The 20,405-nt window shown below is 35.8% G+C and overlaps 1 pseudogene; it reads left to right on the forward strand.

Annotated features, from left to right (window-relative positions):
• Nucleotides 1-20,405, forward strand: part of LOC123827733 — a 47,237-nt pseudogene that overhangs the window by 17,156 nt on the left and 9,676 nt on the right.

Consider the following 20,405-nt stretch of genomic DNA (forward strand, 5'->3'; position numbering starts at 1 on the left):
TTAGAAAGAAGAACAAAGTTAGAGGCATCATGCTTCCTGAATTCAACCTATTCTACAAAGCTATAGTAATCAAAACAGTGTATAAAGCTATACTAATCAAAACAGTGTAGTACTAGGCATTCTGGCATGTAGTGAAGCAGTGGCATGTGACTGCCAGGAGCTGGAGGGTGAAGGAAATAGACAGAAGTTGGTCAAAGAGTATGAACTTCCAGTTAGAAAATGCATAAATTCTGGGGAATCTAATGAACAGCACTGTGATTATGGTTACAATACTGCATTATATTCTTGAAAGTAACTAAGACAGTAGATCTTAAATACTGACCACAAAAGAGAAATGGTAAATAGGTGAGGTAATAGAAGTGTTAACTAACAAGGGTGATAACCATATTGCAATATATAAGTATATCAAATCAACACATTGTATACCTTAAGCTTATACAATATTATATGTTAACAGTATCTTAATAAAGTTGTAAAAAATAATTGCTTTGATACTATGTAACTGATACTTAACATTTAAAATTAAAGGTTGAAACAGATATATGATTCTTATTTCTAACTTTGTGTTAATCAAAATAACTCCATTATTTCCATTGTTTTTATAATAAGTAAATATCATAAAAACCTTTATACTAAACAACTATCTTATTACTTTTTATTAATTCTCATTTCTTATTATTTTAAGCTTAAAATAAGAGGATGTATAGTAGACAATATAAGGACCACTGCTCTCCAACATCTCCACATCCTAATCTTCAAACTAGTGAATATTTTAAATGGCAAAAAACTTTGAAGTTGTGATTAAATAAAGGTTCTTGCAATCAAGCAATTATTCTGAATTATCTGTGTAGGCCCAACCACATGGGTCCTTAGAAGAAAGGCATTGTGACTATGGAAGCAGAGAGAGAGGGAGATTGGAAGCTACTCTACTGGCTTTGAGGATGAAGGAAGTGGCCAAGAGGCAAGGACTTCAGGTGGCCTCTAGAAAAAAAACAGGAAAGGGATTCTCTCCTAGAACCTCACAAGAAACCAGTCCTGCTGATACATTGATTTTAGCACAGTAAGACTCATTTCAGATTTCTGACATACTTAACTGTAATAAAATAAATTTGTATTGTTTTAGGCTACTAATTTAGGGTAATTTGTTAGAGGCAATAGGAAACAAATACAAACAGACTTCACTCTTCAGATTAACTGTACATTTCAATAATCAAAGGGATACATTCTGTCTTTTTAGGTTAAATATCAACCTACTTGAAATTTGGGGATCATACATTTTGGTTAATAGAATTTTCAGTTTAATTTTATTTTGTTCAGTTAATTATATACATTTTAAAATACACAGAAAGTACAGAAAAAATATATCACTTATGTATCTGCCATCTAGATTTAACAAGAGCTAACATTTTGCCATATTTGCTTCAGAACTCTCTTCTTTTTTAGGAAATAAAATTACTAGAAAATTAAAGTTATACTTCCAGACTTTTTCCCCTTGCTTCTTCTCTAGAGATTGGTATACATAATTACAGTGAATATTATTACATGGTTATTTCACATGTATAAATCACACACATTTATTTTTATGCTCAAGCCTATATGTCCAGTTATGTCCTGGACATTTCCATTTAGATGCCCAATTGCCACCCAGTACGCACATGTTAAAATCACAACATAGCCTCTGTCCTTCAAAAAGTTCTTCTAACATAAACTTTCCATTTCTATCAATGGCTTCACCACACTGTCATTTATTTAAACACAAAACCATTCTTTGCTTTGTCCTTCCTAACCATTGAGAAACCAAGCCTCCTTGATTCTTTTTTTTTAACTTTACTTTTATTATTGACACTATTACAAATGCTTCCATTTTCCCCACCTTTGCCCACCTCTATCCAGTCGCCACCCCTCTTTCCTCTGGCTATCAACATACTGTTGTCTGTGTCTATGAGTTATGTATATATGTTCTTTGGTTTTTTTTTTTGTTTCTTTGTTTTTATTCTCTGACTCTGGATATATTATTTGCTAAACATATTTAATATTTGTGTATATTTTGACTATGGTGACTCTTTTCCCACTTAAAGAAGCAGCACTTAAAAATATAACTTAAAAATTTGTAGAGAGTATTTTCAGAGTCAAATATATAATTTGATATTTCTGCTGCTCTTAAATATTATAATACCAATCCAACACATGCATTTCACTTATACAATACACAAGTTATTTGACTTAACTTTTCCATTTTCCATGTTTTCTTGTATGTTCATATCCTTCATACAAATCTTGCCTTACTACCAAGAATCTCATTTACCTCAGTTATTAATAAATGCATACATATATGATCTGAAGTTAGTAATAATTTTATTTCTACAATACACTTTATCGGAAATCAATGTTTCTTGTTGCATAGTTCCTGTAACTTGGGTAATTGTATTTTTCTTCCTTTTTTATTGTTCAATTACAGTTGTCCCCATTTTCCCCCCATTGCTCTCCCCTGCCCTACCCACCCCCACCTCCCACCCTCAATCCTCCCCCACCATTGTCTTTGTCCATGGGCCCTTTATACATGTTCCTTGATGACCCTTCCCCTTCTTTGCCTCTGTTATCCCCTTTGCCCCTCTCCTCTGGTTACTGTCAGATTGTTCTTTATTTCCATGTATCTGGTTATACACAAAAATAAACTCAAGATGGATAAAAGACTTAAATATAAGTCATGACACCATAAAATTCCTAGAGGAGAACACAGGCAGGAAAACTTCATATATATGTTCTTTGGATAAATAAACCCTGCTGATTCTAATTCTTCCATTAAAATAATTGACACCTCCATGTTTCTTTTATTTCAGCTATTGCCATAATTATTTCAATTCAATTTTTTTGTCCTATGGCAGAAATAATAAAATAATTTCATAAGTATATTGTTTCTTATAATTCATTCACATCCTTGTCTTTACTCCACAAAGCTTCCAGATTCCTATATTTTTTTATATTTATGTGATCATGTCACTTCCTTGTTCACACAGCATCAAGGGCTTTCTATTGGATAAAGTAAAAACTCTTTGTGATGCAGTTATGTCTCTGTACTTTCTGGCCCCAACTAATAGCACTTTGTTCGCACACCTATTAGACCCGTAATTACATTGTTGGGCAATTAGCCATTAACATGCCTGTCACCCACACTGAATTATGAGTACATACAGACCAGGGACTGTGCTGTATTCACCCTGGTAGCTCTAGGCCTAGCCTGTATTGATATTCAATACACAGAAGTTAACTGGAATAAAATTTTGATGTTGGATCATAAAAGTCACATGACTGTGGGGTGGGTGGTGAGGGATTCAGTATGGTACTTGTCCTTTGAATTAAGGAATCATTGCTTCTCACTTTTCCTCCTCTCTTGCTTTCTCAAGTGGAAAACTTTTGAGATACTAGCCTGTAGTTTTCTTTTCTTATAATATCTTTGGCTTTTGGTAATACTGGTTTTACAGAATCAGTTGAGAAGTTTACCTTCTATAACATTTTGGAAAACTTTGTGAAGTATTGGTTAATTCTTGTTTAAACATTTGAGAGATATCACCAGTGAGGCTATTGGGGCTGGGCTTTTCTTTGTGGGATTTTAAAAATAACTAATTCAATCTATTTACTTGATGAAGGTCTATTCGGATTTTCTGTTTCTTCTAGACTCATTTTCTGTAGTTTGTGTCCTTTAGAAATTTGTCCATTTCATCTATATTAGTTCATTTCTTGGCCTACAATTCTTTACTGTATTCTTTTTTAAAAATATATTTTATTGATTATGCTATTACAATTGTCTCATTTTCCCACTTTATTCTCCTTTGCCCAGCACACCCCGTCCCACCATATTCCTCCACTTTAGTTCATTTCCATGGGTTGTACATGTAAGTTCCTTGGCTTCTACATTTCCTATACTATTCTTGCCCTCCCCCTGTCTATTTTCTACCTACAATTTATGCTACTTATTCTCTGTACCATTTCCCCTCTCTCCCCCTCCCACTCCCCTGCTAATAATTCTCCATGTGATCTCCATTTCTGTGATTCTGTTCCTGTTCTAGTTGTTTGCTTAGTTTACTTTTGGCTCTGTTTTAGGTGTGGTTGTTAATAACTGTGAGTTTGTTGCCTTTTTACTGTTCATATTTTTTATCTTCTTTTTCTTAGTAAGTCCCTTTAACATTCATATAATAAGGGCTTGGTGATGATGAACTCCTTTAACTTGACTTTATTTGGGAAGCACTTGATCTGCCCTTCTATTCTAAATGATAGCTTTGCTGGATAGAGTACTCTTGGATGTAGGCCCTTGTCTTTCATGACTTCAAAATGCTTCTTACCAGCCTCTTCTTGCCTGCAAGGTTTCTTTTCAGAAATCAGCTGACAGTCTATGGGCACTCCTTTGTGGGTAACTGTCTCCTTATCTCTTGCTGCTTCTAGGATTCTCTCCTTCATTTTAATCTTGGGTAATGTAATTATGTGCCTTGGTGTGTTCCTCCTTGGGTCCAACTTCTTTGGGACTCTGTGAGCTTCCTGGACTTCCTGGAAGTCTATTTCCTTTGCCAGATTGGGGAAGTTCTCCTTTATTATTTGTTCAAATAAGTTTTCACTTTCTTGGTCTTCCTCTCCTCCTTCTGGCACCCCTATGATTCGGATGTTGGAACATTTAAAGATGCTCTGGAGGTTCCTAAGCATCTCTTTTTGCATTCTTGTCTTTTCATTCTGTTCTGGTTGAATGTTTCTTTCTTCCTTCTGGTCCACACTGTTGATCTGAGTTCTGGTGTCCTTCCTGTCCCTGTTGGTTCCCTGTACGTTTTCCTTTATTTAACTTAGGATAGCCTTCATTTTTTCATCTAATTTGCAACTATATTCAACCAACTCTGTGAGCATCCTGATTACCAGTGTTTTGAACTGTGCATCTGATAGGTTGGCTATCTCTTTGTTGCTTAGTTGTATTTGTTCTGGTGCTTTGATCTGTTCTTTCATTTGGGCCATTCTTTTTTTGTTTTGGTGTGCCTGTTACATAGTAAGGTGTGGAGCCTTAGGAGTTCACCAGGGTGGTGCAACCCACATGGCTGTGTTGTGGGGTCCAAGGGGGAACAATGCCACTTGCTCTGCTCTCTGCTGGTTTTCAGTCACTTCCCCCACTACCCACAATCAATTGGGCCCTTCTGGTGCTGATTCCCAGGTGGGTGGGCTTGTGTATGTTCTAGGACCCTGTGGGTCTCTCCAGTTAACTCTCCTGTGAGGCTGGGAGTTTCTCCCACTGCTGCCTCAAACCCCATAAGTGTTTTCAATCAGAGGCTTTGAGGCTTTATTTCCCAGCTCTGAAACTCTGGGTTGCTGGGTCTGTCTTGCTCCCCAGTTGTTCCTCCTGGTTTATCTTCTTTGGAATATGGGACCACCCAGTCTGCAATCCTCCACCTCACTGGGTCCTCTGGCCACTGCCTTGCTGCAAATCCTCTCTGCCCAGCTGCTGCCGGGCTCTGCCCCTGCTACTGGTCTGGATGAATGTTTCTTCTTTAACTCCTTGGGTGTTGGACTTCTATACAGTTTAATTTTCTGTCAGTTCTGGTTGTTTTTTGTTTTTTAATTTGTTGTTTTCCTTCTTTTGGTTGTGGGAGGAGGCACTGTGTATCTACCTATGCCTCCATCTTGGTGGGAAGTCTATAGTATTCTTTTTTTATTTTATTGTTATTGTTAAGCTATTTATAGTACTCTTGTATAATCTTTTTTATTTCTGTAAGTTGGCAGTAATATGTTTATTCCCGAGTTTAGTAATTTTGCTCTTCTCTCTTCTTCTGTTGGTAAATCCAGCTAAAGTTTTGTCACTTTTCTCTGTCATTGCAAAACTCAGTTTTTGGTTTTGTTTATTTTCTTTATTGTTTTTATTGTCTTTCATTAATTTCTTCTCTAATTTTTTATATTTTCATTCTTTCTGCACACTTTGGGTTTGGTTTACTCCTTTTTTCTAGCTTCTTAATTTGGAAGATTAGGTTATTTATTTTCAATTTCTTATTATTTTTTAATGAAATTGTTTTTAATTCCCTCTAAGCCCAGCTTTTGATGCACTCCATACATTTTTGTTTGTGTTTCCATTTATATTCATTGCAAAGTTCTTTCTTTTGTGATTTCTTCTTTGACCCATTGTTTATTCAGTATGTGTTGTTTAATATTTACATTTTTGTGGTTTTTCCCATTTTTTTCTGTTATTGATTTCTGCTTTCATTCCATTGTTGTTGGAAAGTGTACTTTGTATGATTTTTATTCTCTTGAATTTATTGAGACTTATTTTATGGTCAAGGACATGGTCTATCTGGGAAAATATTCCTTGTGTTCTTGAAAACAATGTGTATTCTGCTGTAGTTGGTAAGCATGTTTATGGGTGTCTGTTAGGTTAGGTTCAGTTGGTTTGCAGTATTGTTCAAGTCTTCAATTTCCTTGTTGATCTATCCATTATCATTCTATTTATTTATCGTACTTGTTATAAATAAGATTGCAAGTGGGATGTTGATGTCTACAACTCTTATTGAACTATTTCTCCCTCCAATTTTGTCAGTTTTGCTTTGTGTATCTTAGGGCTATCTTGTTGGGTGTCTACATGCATACAACTGTTATATACTCTTGAGGGATTGTCCCATACATCTTATGAAACATCCCCTTTTTTAGGAACAATTTTTATGTTAAAGTCAATTTGTTTGATATTAGTATAGCCATTCTAGCATTCTTTTGTGACCATTTACATTGTATAATTTCAGAGTTCTACTTTCTGCTATTTTTGCTCATGTCACTTCTTGAGTTATTCTATAAAGATATTTAAATATTTTCCTAAGTATCAAGTTTGAGAGCATTTTGTCCTTATTTATGATATTGTATTGTCATCTGAATGCCTAATCCATATGAATAACGTTATTTTGTGAATTAATGAAAAATTTTTGAACTTGGAATTTTAGAATTAGAAGAAACCATAGTTAACTAAAACCACTTTAATTTAATTTCTTGCTGAACATATTTTTATGTATATGCAATAACTTTCACAAGCCACTCAGGACAAAGACACTAATGAATGCAATAGAATATTTACATGCTTGTTCAAGATTTTGCACTGTTCAAGGCTCATCATTCAAATACATCTTTTGGTGTCAAACTGACCTGGATTCAAATACCAGTCCTATAACTACTAACTATGTGACCTTGAACAAGTGACTTAGCTTCATGTTCTTGGATGTGTTACATAACACAACTGTCCCCAGTTTTTTCTTTAGTAATATTAAATATGTGACCTTTTTACAGGGTTATTGTCAATATTAAACAAAATTGATGATGATAAGAATGGCTGGAACAGAAGCTGTGTGAAGGTATAAGTGTAAAATGTTAAATGGGGCCAGATCACAGAGATGGGTATATAGGAAGTATTTCATAAACATGTATTGCTTTACCTTTTTCCTTATATATTCCTATATAAGGAAATATCAAACAATATCAAACTATTCCTCCAAAAGATTTGATAGGATCTGTTAACTGAATTGGCTTACTTTCATTTGTTTTTTTATTATGTGGTTTTAAATAAAAGTTAATGACAGCAACATTCCATTAACTTGAGAGTTCTAATTGGTTGAGTTCCAATTAATTGAGTTTTTACCTACTACTAATAACTGGGAGTTAAGTTTAACTAGAGAAACATACTCTTGATCCTTTGAGTATATAATTTTGAAAGGAAAAGTGATAAAACAAATCACTTACTCAAAGGCCTGTAATAAATTCTTAGACTATTTAAAGGTCTTGAGTGTCATCAAATATTATATTTCTCAAAAAGAAATTTAATCCAATAAAACTTTGTTTAAGTGAACTAAAATTAAGCTTCTCAATCAATTAATTTAGCTTCCTTTGGTTAAATGTGTTTGGTATTGAAATACCAGTATAAGAAGAATAAAAATTGAAGTCAATTTACAAATCATTAGGCAGTTACTGAGAATTCCTTTTGTTTTGTATTTAAATGTAGTCTGTTTTTTGAGGATTTAACCTTTTTCTAATAGCATTATTTGGCATTAAGATAGGAAAAGTGAATCATTAATAACATTGAAGTCATCCTTTTGTACTTTTAAATCTGTATACACCTTTCTTCTATTTAATCCCTCTAAGTTCAACTATTCATTCATTTCATTTTTATCCTCTTTAACTTTTCCACATGTTTTCTGCACATTGATTTTATGTACTGTGTAGATATGTGTACAAGGGGGGACCCAAGAAATAGAATTTACCTATAAAAATGTGTATTTATTCTTACGTGTTTAAACTTCAGTCACCTTCAAAGTACTCTCCATTTGATACAATACACCTATTGAGACATTTTTTCATTGCTCAAAACAGTTTTTTAACAGATAAATTTTGATGACTTTTAGTGTTTCTGCCGTTTTTTTGCTTCACTTCTTCGGCATTGGCGAAACATTTCTCTTTGAGGAAGTTTTTCATCCAGGGAAACAAGAAAGAGTCTTTTTGGGGAGAGATGGGGTGAATAGGGAGGGTGGGGCATAGGGGTCATTCCGGTTTTAGTCAAAAACTTCTGAGCACTCAGTGTAGTGTGAGCGGGTGCTCTTGTAAATCACCCATCATGAATGGGCAGATGCATTGAGAGTCTTAAAAAAAAAAACTCATTGAAACCAAATGCAGCCCCTCACACCAGCTGATACACTGATACAGATGGGTTCCTAGATCACTCACCTAGCAGAGGAAGCCTGTACTACAAGGAGCCCACCCTCCAGGAGATAATTCTGGGTTTCTTTGTGTCCCCCCACCTTGTATATACTTACACTTACTTTTCTACATACACATGCAGCTTACACTTTTTTCCTTTCTTTTACTTAATCCTCACCCAAGTATTTTTAAATTGATTCCAGAAAGAGAGGATGGGGAGAGGGAGAGAGGGAAAGAGAGAGAGAAACATCAGTGTGAAAGACAAACATTGATCCATTGCCTCCTGCATTCACCATGACTGGGGATTGAACCTGATATCCAGGTATGTGTGGTGACTGGAGATCAAACCCAAAACCTTTTTTTGGTGTACAGAACAATGATTCAACCAACTGAGCTACTTGGCCAGGGCTGCATCTTACTCTTGAATGTCAACTTTGTGGTTTATAAAATATATCCATATATCTTATTTATTTATTGCAATAATTCTGACTTCAGCATTTTTACCCCATTTTTATCTTTAGAAGTGAGGAAGTCTACATTTTTAATCCAATATAATTTTTAACCCCATTCTCCACTATTTAAATAACATTCAGTATTTAAAGATAAAAATAAGTGCTGTCTCTTTTGGGGCCATACAATTATTCCAGTGGGATTCAGGGGCTCCAAATGTTTTGGTTCTCTTCTTTGGGAACTGCCTTCAGAGTCTATTCTTACAACACTCTGTGGTGTAAAAGTTTGGTCTTTTGAGAGTAGATTTACCTTTTGGTAAGGGCATACAGTCTCCAAAAAGCCAAGTCTGATGTGCAATGGTGGTGGAGGTGGGGGTGGGGAGTGTACAAAACAGGGTAATGCTGTTTTTGTTAAAGACTAGGTGTGGATCTGAAGGAATGAGTGTACTTTTCTTGCATGACTCAGATACTGGCTCTAGGCATTTCCCTAGGAGGAGTTCCAAGATGAGAAGTACTGGCATTGAAGAGGCTACTTCTGAAAACAAAAGAGACATGGATGTTTGTTTGTTTGTTTGTTTTTCCCTACTGCTCAAAACAATTTATTAACTTGTCAATTTTGATACTTTTTAGTGTTTTTGTAATTTTTAAAAAACATAGTTTATTAATTATGCTATCACAGTAGTCCCATTACCCCCTTCATTCCCCTCCACCCTGCACACCCTCTCCCAACCACATCTAAAATAAAAACAAAAATGAACTAAGAAAACAACTAGGACAGGAACAGAACCACAGAAATGGAGATCACGTGGAAGGCTAACAACAGGGAGTGGGAGGAGGAGAGGGGGGAAACTTATGGAGAATAAGTAGCATAGATGGTAGGTAGAAAATAGAGGAGGGCAAGAATAGTATGGGAAACGTAGAAACTAAAAACTTATGACATATGGGCATGGACTAAAGGGGGACACATGGATGTTTTAAATGCTGAGGATTTTATTGAAAGAAAGTAGTCTCATTGCATTTGAGGCAAGCAGTGGTCGTTATAGGGTAGAAGACCAGCCTATTCCCTGAGGATTTAAGTATAATTTCACTTTTACTGACCACACTTTCTGTAAAACAAAGCCTTCAGCCACTTATTTTGAAAACCCCAGGCCCCACCTACTTAAGTAACACTTAACCTTTAGTAAGCATTCCTTTAGAAAACATCTTAATGAAGCAAACAAAGTGCCTCTGTTGATTGGACAGAGGAATCTCAAAGGTTAGGTGACTTACTCTAAATTTCCCTAATATAAAGAACATGTTGCATGTAGATTCTACTATGCTTGTAGGAATAGTGGCTCAGTATAAGACTAAGAAGCAAATGTAATTGGTAACATTCAACATCCTTTTAATTCTGTGTCCATGGTGTTAAAAGGGACTTCTATTAAGGATCCAGCAACAGTACCATGCTGCGAAATGCATATGGGATTCATGAGAAATCACATTTATGGGTATTAAGGAGTAGTTACAGTCTTGTGGTGTCTTTTTTCTTTTCCACTATAATGCAGCCAACTCTTGGTGGCAGGGCATGCAGTCCACCTGCACACACACAGCACATAGCACAACAGGAGTGGGACAAAGAGAGAGAGGGGGATTTTCAATGCCATTCCAGAAGGTCACCAAATTTCCATACTCCTGTGAAAAGACCTTAATGCTTCTCCTTGTAATGCTTTGTCTGGAAAGAGTAAGCATCTGGAAATTGACCTTGGTTAGGGATCTTGGAATCTACAAACCCATGGTAAAATATGGATTTTTCCATTACATTATGTAGTAACAGTCAGGGGGTTCAGTTCTTGGACTATTTTGCAGTAAAGGAGCACAGAAGTACTCCTTTAAGAGAGGTGGATACTTGAAATATTGGTGGGAACCCTTTGTAAAGTATATAATTGTCTAACCACTATGCTGTATACCAAAAACTAATGCAAAATACTACTGAATGTAAACTGTAATAAAGAGTTTTTTAAAAGAATATTCACTTGTGATTAGAGTTTGCTGCTGTGGCACGTTTCCTTAAAAGGCAAAGAGCCCTGCAGGGGGTTGGTACTGGCCAGAGAGGATGAACCTTAACGTTTGTTTTGACTTTTGAATGTTACAGCCAAGGCTGGACTGTTCTTTTCCTTTTGGGCTTTGATTTAAGCCTTAGTCATTCATTACACATTGTTATGAACCATTGATTTAAATTCCACTGTCTTTCCTCATACTGTCCTCTTTGTTCTGCTTTCCTAGGTCCATTAAAGGACTCATTTCATAGGAACCCTATTAAGAAAAACTAATAGTCTTTCCAAATTTTCTTCCTCTCTCTAGTAAAATAACCTGTATTATGAAGTCTTATATTTGTACATGAGTGTTTGAACCTTTTAAATGCCAGAAGTATATAAGAAAAATACTTTGATAAATGTGCTACTTAAGTATAATATTCCATTTTTAAAGACTTTTTCTGAGCTATGTAAAATGTATAGGTCTAAATGGAATTACACTTCCATTCCTACTTAAATGTCACCAGGGCAACTAGAATCTTTAAACAACTATCAGAATTTGCAGTTGCAGGTGAAATCTGGGGGAAAGAGGCCTACACTCCAAAGCTGGATGCCTAAGTCTTCCTACACAGGGGGAAAAGAGGTTGAAATTGCTTAGAAATACTTCACAGATGTAAATTGCAGCCACCAGTGGTTTGGAAGTGAAGACATAGGATTCTGTGGCTTTGATCTGTTGGTTGTAGCACATTTTTCATTTTTTGTGCATCTGCAGAACGAGTGCAAGTTATTATAAAAAGAGTTGCACTTAACCAAGGAAATACTGTACAATATACCAGTTGTCTCTAAGGAACTAGAAAGTTTGTTTTTGTTGTTGTAGTTTTATTATTTTTCATGTGTGTCATTTTTAATTTTTTAATTTTTATGTTTTGCAATTGTTCCAGTTATATCTCCCTTTGCCTCCCTCCACCCAGCCCACCCCCACTTCCACTGTCAATCTGAACCCACTTGTCTATGTCCATGGGTCCTTCATATATGTTCCTTGACTAATCCCTTCATCTTATTTCAAACAATACCCCCTCCTTCCTCCTGCTCTCTAACTGCTGTCGGTCTATTCTGAGATTCTATGCCTCTGGTTCTAATTTGCTGATTAGCTTATTTTGTTCATTAAATTCCACTTATATATTTTTTATTGTTGTTCAAGTACAGTTGTCTCCATTTTCATTCCACCACATTCCCCTGCCCCACACAACCCCACCTCCCACCCTTGAACCTCCTCCCTTTGGCTTTGTTCATGTGTCCTTTATACATGTTCCTTAATGGCCATTCCCCTATTTCCCCCCATTATTTTTCTCCTCCCTCCCCTCAGGTTACTGTCAGTTTGTTCTTAATTTCAATGTCTCTGGTTATATTTTGCTTGCTTGTTCATTTTGTTGATTAGGTTCAACTTATAGGTGAGATCATGTGGTATTTTTCTTTCACTCTCTGGATTATTTCACTTAGCATAATGCCCTCCAGTTCCATCCATGCTGTCCTGAAGTGTGGGAGCTTCTTCTTTCTTTACGCTGCGTAATATTCCATTGTGTAAATGTACCATAATTTTTTTATCCACTCATTTACTGGTGGGCACTTAGGTTGCTTCTAGCACTTGACTATTGTAAATTGTGCTGCTATGAAGATTGGGGTGCATAGGTTTTTTGAATTGGTGTTTCAGAATTCTTAGGATATAATCCCAGTAGTGAAATTGCTGGGTCAAAAGACAGTTCCATTTTTAGTTTTTGGAGGAAATTCCATACTGTTTTCCACAGTGGATACACCAGTCTGCATTACCACCAACAGTGCACTAGGGTTCCCTTTTTTTCACAACCTCACCAGCACTTGTTGTTTGTTGATTTGGTTATGATGGCCATTCTGACTGGTGTGTAGTGGTATGTCATTGCGGTTTTAATTTGCATCTCTCTGATGATTAGTGATGTTGAACATTCTTTCATGTGTCTATGGTCCCTCTGTATGTCTTCCTTGGAGCAGTGTCTGTTCAAGTCCTTTGCCCATTTTTTAATTGGATTGTCTTCCTGGAATGGAGTGTTGTGAGTTTTTTATGTATTTTGGAGATCAAACCCTTGTCTGGAGTATCATTTGCAAATATATTTTCCCATATGGTTGCTTCCCTTTTCATTTTACTGCTGTTTCCTTTAGCCATACAGAAGCTTCTTATTTTGATGAAGTCCCATTTGTTTATTGTTTCCTTTATGTCCCTTGTTCTAGGATGGATACCAGTGAAAATATTGCTGCGTGGAATATCTAGATGTTCCTGCCTATGTTCTCCTCTAGGACTTTTATGGTGTCGCGACTTACATTTAAGTCTTTTATCCATCTTGAATTTATTTTTGTGTATGGTGTAAGTGGGAGATCGAGTTTCATTTTTTTTTCCATGCAGCTGTCCAGATCTCCCAATACCATTTGTTGAAGAGGCTACCTTTACCCCATTTTATGTTTCTTCCCTCTTTGTTGAATACTAATTGACCATAGAGACTTGGTTTATTTCTGGGTTGTCTAGTCTGGTTCATTGGTCTATGTGTCTGTTCTTATGCCAGTACCAGGCTGTTTTGATTACAGTGGACTTGTAATACAGTTTGATATCAGGTATTGTGATCCTTCCTACTTTGTTCTTCTTTCTCAAAATTGCTGCAGCTATTTGGAGTCATTCGTGGTTCTGTATAAATTTTTGAAATGTTTGTTCTGTATCTGTGAAATATGTTATTGGTATTTTAATAAGGATTGTATTGAATCTATAAAATGCTTTGGGTAATATGGATATTTTGATGATGTCAATTCTTCCAATCCATGAGCACAGTATATGCCTCCATTTATTGTGTTTTCCTTAATTTGTTTCTTCAGTGTTGTGTAGTTTTCTGAATACAGGTCTTTTACCTCCTTGGTTAGGTTTATTCCAAGGTACTTTATTTTTCTTGTTGTTATAGCAACTGGGAATTTTTTCTTGATTTGTGATTCTGATATTTCATTTTTGGTGTATAACAATGCCTTCAATTTCTGAATATTGAGTTTAAATCCTGCTGTTTTGACAAATTCATTTATTAAGTCAAATAGTTTTTTGGTGGAATCTTTAGGATTTTCTATGTACACTATTATATCATCCGCAAAAAGTGACAATTTTCCTTCCTCCTTCCCAATTTGTAATGCCTTTTATTTCTTTTCCTTGTCTGATTGCTGTGGCTAGGGCTTCCAATACTATGTTGAATAGAAGTGGTGAAAGCAGACATCCCTGACCTGTTCCTAAGCATAGTGGGAAAGTTTTTAGTTTTTGCCTGTTGAGTATGATGTTGGCTGTAGGTTTGTCATATATAGCCTTTATTATGTTGAGGAATGCTCCCTCTACTCCCACTTTGCTGAGTGTTTTTATCATAAATGGGTCCTGTACCTTATCAAATGCTTTTTCTGCATCTCTTGATATGATCATGTGATTTTTGTCTTTCCTTTTGTTTGTGTGACACATTACGTTTATTGATTTGTGACACTGTACCATCCTTGCATTCCTGGGAAGAATCCCACTTGATCATGGTTTATGATCTTTTTAATGTATTGCTGGATGCAGTATGCCAATATTTAATTGAGGATTTTAGTGTCTATGTTCATCAGTGATATTGGCCTGTAGTTTTCTTTCTTTTTTATGTCTTTGTCTGTTTTTGGGATTAGAATGGTGTTGGCTTTGTAAAAAGTGTTTGGGAGTCTTTCCTCTTCTTGGATTTTTTTGAATAGTCTGAGAAAGATAGGGGTTAGTTCTTTGAATGTTTCATAAAATTCACCTAAGAAGCCATCTGGTCCATGGGTTTTTTCTTCTCAGGAATTTTTTGATACAGCTTTAATATCACTGGTTGTTATTGGTCTATTTAGATTTTCTGTTTCTTTTTGATTTACTTTGGGAACATAGCATGTTTCTAGACATTTATCCATTTTATCCAGGTTGTCCAATTTCTCGGCATATTCACAGTAATTTCATATAATCTGGTGTAACCATGTAGTATCAGTTGTTACTTCTCTGCATTCCTTTCTGATTTTATTTATTTGGGTCCTCTCTCTTTTTTTCTTGATTAGTCTAGTTAAAGTTTGCCAATTTTGTTTTTCTTTTCAAATAACCAAATTCTGGATTCATTGATTTTCTTTTTTGTCTCTATGTCTTTAATTCCACTCTGATCTTCATTATTTCTTTCCTTGTACTCGCTCTGGGATTTTTTTTTGTTGTTGTTGTTGTTCCTCTAGTTCTTTTAGATATAGGGTTAGGTTTGAGATTTTTCTACCTTGTTTAGGTAGGCCTGTATTGCTATGAACTTCCATCTCAAGACTACCTTTGCTGTGCTGCATAAGTTTTGGGTTGTTGTGTGTTCATTTTCATTTGTTTCCAAATAGTTTTTGATTTCTTCCTTGGTTGCATTGTTAACTCATTCTTTATTCAGCAACATGTTATTCAGCATCGATGTATTTGAATGTTTTTCAGTGTTTTTCTTAAAGGTTTGTTTCTAGTTTCAATCTATTGTGATCTGAACACATGCCTGATATGATTTCAATTTTCTTGAGTTTGTTAAGGCTTCTTTTGTGTCCTACCATATTGTCATAATTTTTAGAATAAACATTGACACAGACTGGTGAAGTGCAAATGTCAATTTTTCTCTCTTTGCTTTAGAAATGATAATAGCAGATCTTAGCTCATAGGTTAAAGGAACAAAGATGTGAAGAATGAAATTGAAACCAAAGTGTCCCAGGTTCGATTCCCAGCCAGGGTACATGCCTGGGTTGCAGGCCATAACCCCCAGCAACCGCACATTGATGTTTCTCTCTCTCTCTCTGTCTATCTCCCTCCCTTCCCCTCTAAAAAATAAAAACAAATAAAATCTTAAAAAAAAAGAATGAAATTGAGAGAGGAAGCATATGAAATGAGAGAGTTAAGGCACTAGCCTCTAATTTCCTATGTTCTTCTGAACCATTCTGTTATTTAATCTTGAACCTAAACAAAATTTTGTTTTAATTGGGGTGAGGAGGTATTGATCAACCTGGAGGGGGGTCTCTGATAATATATAGTTCAACCCTTTTCAGTATTCATTTGTTCTTTTCTTCATTCATTTATTCATCAAACATTTTTAATGTTCACTGAATTCAAATGACAGTAATGCAAATATAAGAAAGACATAGTACCTGTTCTGAAAGCATTCACCACCTAGTGCAGGAGTCAGAAACATAACAGTGTCAGAGCAGATAGAAGAGAAAGTGAAAAGATTGAGTTGTGTGCAATGTACAGTGGTGGTACAAAAGGGAGGGTAATCACATTTGTCAAGGTCATTTAAAAAGTAATAATAATCCAAAGAGCAGGTCACACAATTACTGATGAAAAAAACAAGGACCAAAGAAGGAAAGTAAGCTATATAATGTCTGTGTGGGAGGCAGAATTTGATACCATCTTGCCTTGCCATAAAAGCCTTTCTTTTACTTTTTTTAAAAAATATATTTTTATTGATTATGCTATTAAAGCTATCCCATTTTTCCACCTTTAGTCCCCTGTGTTTTGCACCCCCTTCCCACCCGTAACCCCTGCCTTAGTTCATGTCCATGGGTCATACATATAAGTTCTTTGGCTTCTATATTTCCTATACTATTCTTTTTTCAAAAAAAATATTTTATTGTTGTTCAATTACAGTTATCTGCATTTCCTTCCCACCCCATCCAAACTTACTTCCCTCTCTTGCTGCCACCCTCGCCCTTGGTTTTGTCCATGTGTCTTTTATAGTAGTTCCTGAAAACCCTTCTCTCCACTGTCCCCTCCCCGCTCCCCTCTAGGTATTGTTAGATTGTTCTTAATTTCAATGACTCTGGTTATATTTTGTTTGCTTTTTTGTTTTGTTGATTATGTTCCAGTTAAAGATGAGATCATATGGTATTTGTCCTCAACGCCTGGCTTATTTCACTTAGCATAATGCTTTCTAGTTCCATCCATGCTATTGCAAAGGGTATAAGCTCCTTCTTTCTCTCTGCTGTGTAGAATTCCATTGTGTAAATGTACCATAGTTTGTTTGTTTGTTTAATTGTTTAATTGTTTGTTTAATTTTAATTGCTGTTCCAGTACAGTTTTCTGTCTTTTACTCCCATCCCAGCCCACCCTGCCAGTCCTCCCCTCCTCCCCCATTTCCACCCCCCTTACTTTTTGTCCATGTGTCCTTTATATTTATTCCTGTAAACCCTTCCCCCTTTCCCCTGAAATTCCCTCCCCTCTCCCCTCTGGTCACTGTCAGCCTGTTCTCTATTTCAGTGTCTTTGGTTACATTTTGCTTGTTTCTTTGTTTTGTTGTTTAGGTTCCTGTTAAAGGTGAGATCATATGGTATTTGTCTTTCACTGAGTGGCTTATTTCTCTGAGCATAATGCTTTCCAGTTCCATCCATGCTGTTGCACAGGGTAGGAGCTCCTTCTTTCTTTCTGCTGCATAGAATTCCATTGTGTAAATATACCATATTTTTTGATTCACTGATTTGCTGATGGGCACTTAGGTTGCTTCCAGCTCTTGGCTATTGTAAATTGTGCTGCTATGAACATTGGGGTACATAAGTTCTTTTGGTTTGGTGTTTCAGGGTTCTTGGGGTATAATCCCAGCAGCAGAATTTCTGGGTCAAAGGCAGTTCCATTTTTAGTTTTCTCATTTCCTATACTATTCTTACCATCCCCCTGTCTATCTTCCACCTAAAATTTATGCTACTTATTCTCTGTATCTTTTCCCCTCTCTCCCCACCCACTCCCCTGCTGATAACCCTCCATGTGATCTCCATTTCTGTGATTCTGTTCCTGTTCTAGTTTGTTTTTGTTTTTGTTTTAGGTGTGGTTGTTAATAACTGTGAATTTGTTGTCATTTTACTGTTCATATTTTTTATCTTCTTTTTCTTAGTAAGTCCCTGTAACATTTCATATAATAAGGGCTTGGTGATGACAAACTCCTTTAACTTGACTTTATCTGGGAAGCATTTGATCTGCCCTTCCATTCTAAATGAAAGCTTTTCTGGATAGGGCAATCTTGGATGTAGGTCCTTGCCTATCATGACTTCAAAATACTTCTTTCCAGCCTCTTCTTGCCTGTAAGGTCTCTTTTGAGAAATCAGCTGACAGTCTTATGGGCACTCCTTTGTAGGTAAATCTCTCTTTTTCTCTTGCTGCTTTTAAGATTCTCTCCTTATCTTTAATCTTGACTAATGTAATTATGATGTGCGTTGGAGTGTGCTTCCTTGGGTCCATCTTCTTTGGGACTGTCTGAGGTTCTTGGAATTCCTGGAAGTCTATTTCCATAGCCAGGTGAGGGTAGTTCTCCTTCATTATTTGTTCAAATAACTTTTCACTTTCTTGCTCTTCCTCTCCTCCTTCTGGCACCTCTGTGATTCAGATTTTGGAATGTTTCAAGTTGTACTGGAGGTTCTGAAGGCTCTTCTCATTTTTAAAATTCTTGTTTCTTCATTCTGTTCTGGTTGACTGTTTATCTCTTCCTTCTGTTCCAAATCATTGATTTGAGTTTCAGTTTCCTTCCTTTTACTGATAGTTCCCTATATGTTTTCTTTATTTCACTTTCCATAACCTTCACTTTTTATCAAACATTTGAAGAAGAACTAACACCTATCCTTTTCTAACTTTTCCAGAAATTCAAGAGGAGGGAAGACTTGCAAGCTCATTTTATGAGACCAGCATTATTCTAACCCCAAACCAGACAAAGACAGTATGAATAAAGAAAATTATAGGCCATCATTCCTGATAAACTTAAATGTGAAAATCTTCAAAAAATTTTAGCAAACCAGATCTAACAATACATTAAAATGATCATACACCATGACCAAATGGGATTTATTCCAGGGATGCAAGGTTGGTACAATATTGGAAAACCAATAAACATGATACACAACTTAACAAAATGAAGAATAAAAATGTGATTATATAAATAGATGCAGAAAAAGCACTTGATAAAATCTACCACCTATTTATGATAAAATCTCTCAGCAAAGTGGAATAAAGGGAACATACCTCAATGTAACAAGAGCCATATATGACAAAAGCACAGCCAACATCATACTCATTGGGAAAAATCTAATGTTTCCCTTAAAATTGGGAACATAACAAGAATGTTCATTTTCACCACTGTTATTTAACATATTAGTGAATGTCCTAGCCACAGCAATCAGTCAATAAGAAGAAATAAAAGGCATTCAAATAGGAAAGGAAGAAGTAAATCTGTCATTATTTGTGGATGACATGCTACTGCATATAGAGAACACTAAATATTTTACTAAAAACTACTAGAAATGATAAATGAATTCAGTAATGTAGTAGGATGTTAATACATCTCCACAAATCAGTTGCATTTTATACACTAATAATGAACTATCTGAAAAGGAAACTAAGAAAAGAATGGTATTCATAATTACATCAAAAGTACCTAGAAGTCAATTTAACCAAGGATATAAAAGACCTTTATTAAGAAAATTATAAGACACTGAAGAAAGAAATTGAAGAAGATAAGCCCTGGCTGGCGTAGCTCAGTGGATTGAGCATGGGCTGGGAACCAAAGTGTCCCAGGTTCAATTCCCAGCCAGGGTACATGCCTGGGTTGCAGGCCATAACCCCCAGCAACCGCACATTGATGTCTCCCCCCGCCCCCCCCTTCCCTCTCTAAAAATAAATAAATAAAATCTTTTAAAAAAAGAGGTGTTAAAAAAAAAGAAATTGAAGAACATAGAAATAAGTGGACACATATGTCTTGTTGGTGGATAGGAATAAGTCATGTCATTAAAATGTCCATACTTCCCAAAGCAATATATAGATTCAACACAATTCCTATCAAGAAACCAATAGCATATTTCACAGAACAGGAACAAATAGTACAAAAATTTATATGGAACCACAAAAGGCCTTGACTGGCCTCAGTGATCTTGAGAAAGAACAGAGTTGGAAGAACCCACACTACCTGACATGAAACTATTCATAAGGCACGGTAAACAAAGCAGCATGGTACTGGCATAAAAACAGACCTATAGATCAATGAAAGCATGATTTTTGGTCAATAATATTTGACAAAGGAGGTAACAACATACAGTGGGTAAAGATAGTGTATTTAATAAGTGGTGTTGGGAAAATTGGGCAGGTATGTGCAAAAAATTGAAACTAGACCACCTTCTAACATCATACACAAGAATAAGTTCAAAATGAATTAAAGAC

The sequence above is a fragment of the Phyllostomus hastatus genome, unplaced genomic scaffold (genome assembly GCF_019186645.2).
Source record: "Phyllostomus hastatus isolate PE091 unplaced genomic scaffold, TTU_PhHast_1.1 phas_contig_90, whole genome shotgun sequence".
Lineage (NCBI taxonomy): Eukaryota > Metazoa > Chordata > Mammalia > Chiroptera > Phyllostomidae > Phyllostomus > Phyllostomus hastatus.